This window comes from Bubalus kerabau, chromosome 1 (assembly GCF_029407905.1).
Source record: "Bubalus kerabau isolate K-KA32 ecotype Philippines breed swamp buffalo chromosome 1, PCC_UOA_SB_1v2, whole genome shotgun sequence".
NCBI lineage: Eukaryota > Metazoa > Chordata > Mammalia > Artiodactyla > Bovidae > Bubalus > Bubalus kerabau.
Window position 1 is genome coordinate 62,443,016 of NC_073624.1, and position 11,682 is coordinate 62,454,697.

General features: G+C 39.1%; 1 pseudogene; it reads left to right on the plus strand.

Moving 5' to 3' along the window:
* Positions 1-4,394: 4,394 nt before the first annotated feature.
* LOC129644760 (olfactory receptor 9K2-like) lies at positions 4,395-5,417 on the plus strand (annotated as a pseudogene).
* The last annotated feature ends 6,265 nt before the right edge of the window (positions 5,418-11,682 follow it).

Below are 11,682 nucleotides of genomic sequence, written 5' to 3' on the forward strand. Positions count from 1 at the left end.
AGCCTGCCTGACAGGCTTGTCCGGCCACATGTGATTGCTCACAGCCTCCCAACCGTGAGAGGCACGAGATGCTTTAAACCTTCTAAAAACAGGTTCCTTAGAAAAGTTAGAAAGCTATTAGTATAAGTATAATGGGCTGATTAGAAATTGTATTGGTGAAGGGTTTTTCATTTGTTGAGCCAATGTTTGTTACTAAGTCTCCATATCCCCTGCCCTTACACACATTAATGAATATATAAAAGAAATAAGTATTAACCTTTGATATTAATCACGTTAGACCTTAGGCTAAGTAAATTCTTTCCTTAACTAAAACCCACTATACCCTCACCCTATAGGAATGTAACTTTATTTGGGTGGCGTCTGTTTTAAGAATAATCACCCCTGGAGAAATAAGTGTCCTGGTTGACTGACCGCTGTCACAAGGAGAGGGTCATAAATTGTCAGCAGGCCCCCTGGCCAGAAGATGATGTAACACCCCTAAGACCTCTGTATACATTTGTATGAAGCACCTGACTTTGATAAAAGTCAGGACTGCTGACCCCACGTGACTTTTGCATAACATCTCAGTGTATAAAAGTAGACCATGGAAAATAAAGAATTGGGATCAGTTCCTTGAAAGACTGGTCTCCCCATGTCTCTCTCTCACTCTGGTTGAGTCTCCATCTGGAGCGCGGAACCCACCATGCTTACTAATTATGCCTGGGCTTCTAAGATCCGACCGGGGAGGCCTCAGTGTCTCCTCTCCTTCGGGAGAACGGAAGGACGCCTGCGGCCTACGTAAGTGGTGCAAACTTCTTGTCTTGAAGTTTTATTGGTCCCCCGCGTAAACCAAGCTACTCAGCCTCTTTTCTCCACTGAATTTTCCTACTGAGCTATCCTCATTCTATTACTCTTTATATCTTTGATGAATAAATAATTAAATAGGTCGCCAACGCCGTCCCCGCTTCGAATACCCTGGATCAGCCAGGGCTGGACCTCGGCACTCTAAGTCTTTTTTTTTTTTTTTTTTTTTTAGCTAAGAAGAGTTTGGCTTATGGCTCAGGTAGTGGGGGAGAGAAAGGAGGTGTGTGTGCAGACTTGCCCCAATGAGGCTAGGACACAGAGCCCTTAACAGGCAGTTGACTTGTCTAGAAAATCCAGATCAGTGTTCTATGTTCATCCGTTAGGAACTGCCTACCACACTCCTTTGAAAATTGTCGTTTTTAATTTTCTTTATTGAAGTATAATTGATGTATGTGTGTGCTTAGTCACTCAGTTGTGTCCAGCAGTTCGCCATCCCATGAACTGTAGCTCCTCTGTCCACTGAATTTCCCAGGCAAAAATACTGGAGTGGGTTGCCATTTCCTTCTCCAGGGGATCTTCCCTATCCAGAGAATGAACCTGGGTCTCCTGCATTGCAGGTAGATTCTTTACTGTCTGAGCCACCATACTTGATGCATAACATTATTTAAATTATAGGTGTACAGTACAGTGATTCACAATTTTTAAAGGTTATACTCCATTTATAGTTATTATAAAGTATTTGCTACATTCCCTGTGTTGTGCGATACATCCTTACAGCTTATTTTATATTTAGTAGCTTTAAAGGTAAACAGGGGAGCATTCTGAGTTGGATTGATACGTAAAATGTAAATGTTGTGCATGCATATGTATTTGTCTGTGTGTGGGTACTATTTCAGATCTTGTATAGATTCCCCCAATTTATGCGGCTCTCACTTATTAGCAGGAGAGTTTACCCTTTTGGCAACTTCACTGATTCTAGTTTCGACTTTGTTAGCTCTTTAGTTATCTCCAAGCAGTCTTATTTTTGTTAGATTATAGACTCAAATAACTCTTTCCCATCTTTTTTTTTTCAGTAATGTCTTATGTATTGAATTGAATAAGATACCTTTAGCAGCAAGTAACTAAAGACTCACTGAAAATAGCTTAAGCCTTAAGAGGTCTATTATTTCACATTACAGGGTTGCTGGAGACACCTTGATTCCAGGGTGGTTCACTGGCATGAGGACTTCATCAAAGACACAAGTTTCTCTCTACTTTCTGCTCTGCCATCCTCAGCAAGTCAGTAATACCATTTATGGTCACATCATGGCTGCAACAGTTCCAGGTATCAATTCATTATTTTTGTCTAAAGGAAGAAATTTTTAATTTTCTCTCATATAGGTCTTTAACAAACAAGATATTTATTATAAATATTTCAAAATATACAGACTATAATAAAATAGTAAAATCCACTTCTATATACTCACTACTTTAATGCAATATTTTGCATTATATTGAAATATTTTATCATACAGGATGAGAAGCACAATTATACTTCATTCCTTGTACTTAACAGACTTCTCCAAAAATGAAGTGTTCTCCTTACATTACCAATTCATTACATGCTTAAACAGCTTACTGATAATTCATTATGTCATTTAATATTCTTCTTAAAGTAAAAATCCCTGACTTCCCAAAATACATATTTTGTGACTGGCTTGTTAAAACCAAGAGTCAGTCAAGGAACACTCATTGCATTTGATGATTGTCATGTAACAGCATCAATAGATAAATTCAGTGTGATTGTAGGAGGCAAAACAAACTGAGGAATGAAAATTATGTGAGATAATATATTTCAACCTTAAAACAAACTTTTCTAATAAGAAATTGTTTCCCAAAAGACCTAGGGATGGTTCAAGGTGAGTTGGAAGAGTAGATAATATTCTTTCTTTTGTTTCTTTCCTATATGGCCCTCGTGGGATGGACTTGGAACTTGGCACTGTTATCACCCCATAATTGACTTTATTTTTAGCCTCTCTCAGAGGGACCTTTGCACCCAGTTCATGCTGCAATTATTTGAAATAGTTGCAACAGAGATGACTAAGGGTACCAGGTTGCCTCCTGCTCTATTCGCCCAGGTCATCGGGGACTACTCCTCACTGGTGATATTATCTTTGCTGTACTTAAATTCCATTTGGCTTTCATCGTTCTCATTCTAAGGCCTGTAGGATATGTCCTCACGTGCATGGCCATGCAATGTGATTCTTCAGGTTCAGGTGCATTTTCTTTTCAGTTTCCATAAAGAAATGTTCACAGGGTTAGAGACCTCACCAGGTCATCTCTGTTATCCTCTAGAAAGAGATAAGAGGTATACAACTATAGGGGATTTTCAGGCAAAAACACAACAAAGGAAATGAAAAGGCTATTCTTAATTGAAAAATGAGATATTAATCTCTGAGCAGAGCCAAAAACTGAATAAAATTATATATTTCAAAACAAGATTTTACATCTCATGTAAAATTTTAATTCTTAAAATATGCTGAATTTTGACAATGTCTTTAATTTCCCTTCTATGGTTTTACACTCCTTTTTCCATTTCTAAGATTAAACACAATAATTTTGTATCCTTGCTTCTACCATTAGGAAATTGCTCCACTGAAGTAAAGTGAGAAATATTCAGGTAAGAGATAAATTAATGTCAAATTTGTACAGAAATTTTTAAGTACTAGTTGCTCAGTCGTGTCCGACTCTTTGCGACCCCATGAACTGTAGCCTATCAGGCTCCTGTGTCCATGGGATTTTCCAGGCAAGAGTGCTGGAGTGGATTGCCATTTTTTTCCAGTAGCATGTCTGAGGTTTGTCCACTTTGAGAAGCTGAAGATGCCTTCATTTTGGATGAAGGTTTTGGAAAACCAAACAAATCTCTTGCTATCCTACTTTAAACTCTCACAAACTGTTTAGCTATTGACCTGTTTTAATCTCTGATGCCTACTTGCGGAATTTAAAATTACTCTTTTTGGGCTTCCCAAGTGGCTCAGTGGTAAAGAATCTGCCTGCCAATGTAGGAGATACAGGAGACAAGGGTTCAATTCCTGGGCTGGGAAGATCCTCTGGAGAAGGCTATGGCAACCTACTCCAGTATTCTTGCCTGAGAAATCCCATGGACAGAGGAGTCTGGAGTGCTACAGTCCATGGGGTCACAAAAGAATCAGATTCAACTTAGTGACTATACAACAACAAAATTCCTCTTAAATTTGATCCTTCTGTTGTAAAATGGTAGCATTAAAATGAATTTGAAATTACAGAGAGCAAATATTATTTCTTTCTTAAAACCTTCAGATATGTTAGACTTACTATGTAAATCAAGTGAGGAACTAAACAGGCATAAAAAGAAAATGCTTTGTGAAAGTCATGTGTGTTATAATGTAAAGAAGACTGGAATTGGAGAATCACACTAGAAAATTATGAGTTAGGCGACTCAAATGTTGTGTTCTGATGGGCAAGTACAACATACCTCAGAGTCAATTCCTATAAAAGGATGCAACAAATCATACATAACACAACAGAATCTTATAAAGGAGATGATAAGACAAATTTCAATGCCTTATACAAGAGGCAAAAGATACTTTGTGATGCCAGGAAATAGGTAGAAGTCTCTATTTTTAATCTTGTCTTGTACCTCTTAGCAGGTTCTTGCCATGGGTGACAAGGGAGCAGGCAACCATTCAGATGTAACTGACTTCATTCTTGTAGGCTTCAGGGTCCGTCCAGAGCTCCACATTCTCCTCTTCCTCCTATTCCTGCTTGTCTATGGCATGGTCCTTTTGGGGAACATTAGTATGATTGGCATCATTGTGACTGACTCCCAGCTGAACACACCAATGTATTTCTTTCTAGGCAATCTCTCCTTCATTGACCTCTCCTACTCCACTGTTATTGCACCTAAGGCCATGGTCAACTTCATGTCTGAGAAAAAGACCGTCTCTTTTGTAGGGTGTGCTGCCCAGTTCTTCTTTTTTGCACTCTTCATTGTAACAGAAGGGTTTGTCCTGGCGGCCATGGCCTATGACCGCTTCATTGCCATCTGCAACCCTCTTCTTTACAGTGTCCATATGTCAAGACGCCTTTGCACTCAGCTGGTGGCTGGTTCCTATTTCTGCGGTTGGGTCAGTTCCATCCTCCAAGTCAGCATTACATTCTCAGTGTCTTTCTGTGCCTCCCGAGTCATTGATCACTTCTTCTGTGATTCTTACCAAATTGAGAAGATCTCCTGTTCTAATCTCTTTGTCAATAAGATGGTATCTCTTAGTTTGGCTGCCTGCATTATTTTGCCCACAGTAGTTGTTATTGTAGTATCTTACATGTATATTGTAACCACAGTCTTGAAGATCCCCTCCAGTGAAGGCAGAAAGAAAGCCTTCTCCACTTGCAGCTCCCATCTGGGCGTGGTAAGCTTGCTTTATGGGACTGTCTCTTTTGTGTATCTCACACCTCCAAGCAATCCTGAACTTCGTAAAGTGGCTTCAGTGTTTTACATATTGGTTACACCCATGCTAAACCCTCTGATTTATTCTCTAAGAAACAAAGATGTCAAACAAGCTTTGACAAAAATCTTATGGAAGAAAAAGCTTTATCCTAATTCTACTTTCTTGTGATTTCCTCATTAATGGGCCCATTGATAGTTTCAGCCTGATTTGCTTTCAGTGTGGAGTCAAGCTTGAGTCACTTGAAGATCCTTTACATTGGTCATTCCACAGATGAATTATTTTCAGTGAAGGGGTGGTAACAATTTATCATTCACTCTTCATCATTCACTGTCCCTTAAGAGCAGTGGTATATCTCATGTATCAGTAAAATTTGCAGTCATCCTATAAACAGAAATATACTCCTTACTCTTTTAAGGTAAACTTTATGAAGTGAAGGAAAAAAGAATTTAATTTTATTACTGTTGCTTTTCTTTGGGCTTTATTTTTAGATAGTGGGCAGAAAAAAGTGCTTTGGTAGAATGCTAAGCTCAGAATGTATAATAATGTTTAGAAGAAGGGTCAACCCAAGACAGGGTGATTCTGAGTTGTAAATATTTAATCCTTTAATGAAATTTCATTGTGAATAAATTTATTCACAATTACTTGATTTGGGGCCCATAGTTCTCAAATAAATATCATGGTATAAGATTTCTTTTTGTCTGTGCCATCATGAGTTTATCAGAACAACTCAATAAATCATTGGTGTTTAATTGTATCTTACTGTATCTTATTGTTTTTTATTGTTGTTTAGTCACTAAGTCATGTTAGACTCTTTTGCAACCCCATGTAGACCCACCGGGCATCTCTGTCCATAGGCTTTCTCAGGCAAGAATACTGGAGTGGGTTGCCAGTTCCTTCTTCAGGGGATCTTCCTGACACAGGCATAGAGCTCACGTCCCCTGATTTCAGGCAGATTCTTTGCCACTATGCCACCAGGGAAGCCCATATCTTATTGTTACTTATTTTAAATATTGTTATTGATTTATTATCATATCAAAGAGCTGGAGAAAGGTATCTTGTATCCAGTCTTCTAAAAACTGGATATACAAATCCACAAAGACAAGTCTTTAGTACTGATGTCCTATCTAGAAGGGTTAAAAATTGCATTAGATTTAAATCATTGATCCCAGTTTACTGGATTACTCTGTTCTCTTTGGGAATTATTATTTGAAAAGTGAAAGTTGCTCAGTTGTGTCCAACTCTTTGTGACCCCATGGACTATACAGTCCATGAAATTCTTCAGGCCAGAATGCTGGAGTGGGTAGCCTTTCCCTTCTCCAGGAGATCATCCCAACCCAGGGACTGAACCCAGGTCTCCTGCATTACAGGCTGATTCTTTACCAGCTGAGCCACAAGGGAAGCCCAGTTACTATTTATGTGTACACAATTTTTGTTTGCTTTGTATTTTAATTACATATGATATTTTTATTTTCCTAACACTTGTTTTATTGGTGCTGTACTTTAAATGAAGTTATTTATATTTATAAAATAATATCTGTGTTGTCATGTTGTTTTAATTTTTCCAATTCAGGTTGTGCTTTTGGATGAAAATTGTAAGCAATTCAATAACATCTGTGTTGTCATACTGTTTTAATTTTTCCAATTCAGGTTGTGCTTTCAGATGCAAGTTGTAAGCAATTCAATTCTCCAAATACGTTTGTGTGAGTGTGCTCAGTCGTGTTTTGTTGGATTCTTTGCAACACGATGGACTGTAGCCCACCGGTCCAGATATGTTTAAATCAACAGAAAACATTGTTGAAGAAAATGGTCAAGGTTTTGCATCTATTGCATCTTTTTAATTATGCATTTAGTAATAAATTTGTTGATGGAAAGATGCAGAAAGCAGAAGTGAGAGGATGTTGTATAAGGTGAACTGTTTAATGTGTGCTTGCCTACTTCTACAACTTCAGATTGTATCAGTAAAGTCAATCAATGTCGAAAGAGCTCAGTGATTGTAGAGAGAATGCAACTAATTGTAGAAGGGATGCAACTCCTTGCAGAGATTAGAAAAGGAGGGGCAGAGTAGAGAGGGATGGTGGTTGGGAGAGCAGAGTACCCTGGTATTTCTCATACTATTAATAAAAATAGGCTTCTTCTTTAATTCTTACATATTCCAACTTAGAAAATTCCTTAACCAAAGACTACATCAATTTTTTTCTCAAAGGATGAAAGGCTTTTTGTACTATTCTGAATGTGGTTCTTGAATTCAAAAATTATTATTTTTTGCTGCTTACTAATATTTCTAATAAATCAATTATTTTATCATTCTCACTTCAGCTACACATATCCATTTTTATTTGCTTAATTGTGTGTGTAACAATTAGGTTTATTTTTTTCAAAAACATTGAAAATTACTTTGGCTAAAGTAAACAAGGGAAATTTATTAGAAGGATATGTGAAATAGAAAAGCTAAGGAACCAGCCTTGAAATTGGGTAGGAACCAAGGAGTCCCAAGAAACAAAGAGACAAAAGTTTTAGGAGTCTGCTAGCAGAAATCAGTCTCATTGAACACAGCATCTGGAAAATGGAAACTCCAAGCATTTTCAAGATGCTATAAACTGAAAAAAAAAAAAAAAAGAAAGCAACCTAAAAATTGAGAGTTATGCTTTATTCAGTGGAAATTTTTAGGATTTAAGTCCAGGAGGCAGCATCTCAAGGAACCCTGAGAGAACCTCTCCAAAGAAGAGGGAGGGAGGAGCCAGGTTATATATAAGTTTTGCAACAAAAGGCAAGTAGTCTGAATGTCAATTTTTTTTTGTTTGTTTTTGTAAATTAAGAAAATCAGATATCCCAAGTTAAGGATAGATGCAAGAATCTGGGCTTACTGAAATCATTCCTTTGATACATACCTCAACTATCTGGGTTTTTCATATTCTGAATTTCCTTGGTGGCTCACGATAGGGAGTGGCTGCAGTTTGATGGCTGCTAGATGGCAAGTATTCTTTCCTTCCTGAGTTCCCTCAGGGCTCATCAGCTCACCATCCATGGTGGCTGCAATTGCTGATGACTGTGACATCTTTGCTTACTGATATGGCAAGAATATTTCATTTCTCACTTCTTTTACCCTTTTCTGTCAATTTAAGTCCTGATACAGTATACTATGGGCTTCTCAGGTGGTTCAGTTGAATCTGAAAAGAATCTCCCTGCAGTGCAGGAGACTGGGTTCAATCCCTAGGTTGGGAAGATCCCCTGGAGAAGGGAATGGCGACCCACTCCAGTATTCTTTTTTTTTTTTTTTTACTTTTGGAATGCTATAATTGACAGAATGGAAGTATACAAATGAATTTCAAAATGAAATCAATGCACCCAAGAGGGAGCTCTAACATGAGATCAGCTCACAGTGAAAATCCGGTCAGATGGAAGAAGGCCAAAGTCCAAAGCAGAGTGAGGAGGGAAGCGTAAGAGAGAGGAAGGGCCCTGGGACCGAGTTTTCAAGACATGCTCAGCTGATGTCTTCAACTTCCAGGTCCCTGAGGCCTTAGTTGATGGTTTGGGACAAACATGTTATTTGGTCACAAAGAGCAGCAGTAGAGATCGGCTGTATCTGGAATGGGGAGGGAGGTTAGAGATCTGGGGAGACTGTAGACAGTCTATGACAAAGGACAGAGGTATGAGGGTGTGAGCACTAGTAAGGCTCTGTGTCCCCTTACAACAAGCGCCAACCAAACAACAGCAATGTACAATGAAAAATGACTCAAGTCACTACTTTAGTGGAAGATATGAAGTAGCTACAGGAAACTTCTGTGGGAAAGGTTCAGCTTATATGGAGAAAAATACACATTCAAGCACTGGATTATCTATAGTGCCACACTCAGAGTTGGTAGAGGAAAGGCGCTCTTTCTGGGTGACTTGCAGAAAGAGGATAGGACACGATGAAGACTAACAGACCTTTGTAGAGAGCTGAATGCTTCAGTCCTCTCTGTGAAGAAAAGATGGCCTTCTGCAAGTCTTCCACTCTAGTATTGTTGCCTGGAGAATTCCATGAACAGAGGCACCTGGCAGGCTACAGTCCATGGTGTCGCAAAGAGTTGGACATGACTGAAGCAACTGAGCACACACACACAGAGTACTATACAGATCAGGTTTTGGGTATGTGTCTGTCCCTTTACTAGAGAATGGCTGGACCCTTGACTATGACTTTATTTAATTAAAAAAAATCTGAATCTTTAAAACATAATGACACATTTATTAAAAGGGCTTAAATCCAAAACTCTGACAATACTTCATACTGGTGAGGATGTAGAGCAACAGGAAATATCTTTCCATCTTCATGAAGATGGAAATAGTACAGCAGACAGCTTGGCAGCTCCTTATAAGTTAAACATAAACTAACTGTTCAAATTGGAATTTGTGTTCCTAGATATTTACCCAACTGATTAAAAAAACTTACTGGGGTGGCTACATAACTTTTTATCATTTGTCAAAGTGAGAGGGTAACAGGCAGGAAGGCCAGGGCTCTCCAAACGGAGGAAATAGCCTGCAAGTGTCAGACATTTTTATCTCTTAAGTGGCAGGAGGAAACAAACTAGTGATATTTTTTTTCTTCTCTATACAAATTTAAAAGGAGGTTTCTCTTAAAATACTGTGTTGCCATAATGACACCTAATTTCACCTGAAGTTAACTATTCTCAAAACTTGAGATAACCAATGCATTTTTCTTATGGAAAAGTTTGTCTTAAGCTATGCTAATGTTGCTATGCATTTACCCCAAACTTTGTCTTCGAGTTGGTTCTCCTAATGGCTCAGAACCTACTTGACAAACCAGTATGTTATACTCAGATATTGTTTCCCTAATCTGTGTAAATGAAACTATTTGTATGTTGATCTGTCCTTCTACAAGATTCAAGTTAATCATTTTATGGCCCAGGATGAATCATCTGGTGCCAAGATTATTCCAAAATGTATCTTATGGGTGAGGGACCTGGTGCCATTCTGTGTTTTAAGACATTCCTTTCTTTCATTAACAGACTGCTAGTGACAATGGCACCCCACTCCAGTACTCTTGCCTGGAAAATCCCATGGACGGAGGAGCCTGGTAGGCTGCAGTCCATGGGGTTGCTAGGGAGTCGGACACGACTGAGCGACTTCACTTTCACTTTTCACTTTCATGCATTGGAGAAGGAAATGGCAACCCATTCCAGTGTTCTTGCCTGGAGAATCCCAGGGACGGAGGAGCCTGGTGGGCTGCCATCTCTGGGGTCGCACAGAGTTGGACACGACTGAAGCAACTTAGCAGCAGCAGCAGCAGTGACTATAAAGATTGCTCAAACTACCTCACAATTGCACTCATCTTACACACTAGTAAAGTAATGCTCAAAATTCTCCAAGCCAGGCTTCAGCAATACGTGAACTATGAACATCCAGATGTTCAAGCTGGTTTTAGAAAAGGCTGACGAACCAGAGATCAAATTGCCAATATCTGCTGGATCATAGAAAAAGCAAGAGAGTTCCAGAAAAACATCTATTTCTGCTTTGTTGGCTATGCCAAAGCCTTTGACTGCGTAGATCACAATAAACTGTGGAAAATTTTGAAAGAGATGGGAATACCAGACCACCTGACCTGCCTCTTGAGAAACCTATATGCAGGTCAGGAAGCAACAATTAGAACTGGACATGGAACAACAGATTGATTCCAAATAGGAAAAGGAGTACGTCAAGGCTGTATATTGTCACCCTGCTTATTTAACTTATATGCAGAGTACATCATGAGAAATGCTGGACTGGAAGAAGCACAAGCTGGAATCAAGATTGCCGGGAGAAATTTCAATAACCTCAGATATGCAGATGACACCACCCTTATGGCAGAAAGTGAATAGGAACTAAAAAGCCTCTTGATGAATGTGAAAAGGAGATTGAAAAAGTTGGCTTAAAGCTCAACATTCAGAAAACGAAGATCATGGCATCTGGTCCCACCACTTCATGGGAAATAGATGGGGAAACAGTGTAAGACTTTGTTTTTCTGGGCTCCAAAATCACTGCAGATGATGACTGCAGCCATGAAATTAAAAGACTTTTACTCCTTGGAAAGAAAGTTATGATCAACCTAGATAGCATATTGAAAAGGAGAGACGTTACTTTGCCAACAAAGGTCCGTCTAGTCAAGGCTATGGTTTTTCCAGTGGTCATGTATGGATGTGAGAGTTGGACTGTGAAGAAAGCTGAGCACTAAAGAATTGATGATTTTGAACTGTGGTGTTGGAGAAGACTCTTGAGAGTCCCTTGGACTGCAAGGAGATCCAACCAGTCCATTCTGAAGGAGATCGGTCATGGGTGTTCTTTGGAAGGACTGATGCTAAAGCTGAAACTCCAATATTTTGGCCACCTCATGCGAAGAGTTGACTCATTGGAAAAGACTCTAATGCTGGGAGGGATTGGGGGCAGGAGGAGAAGGGGA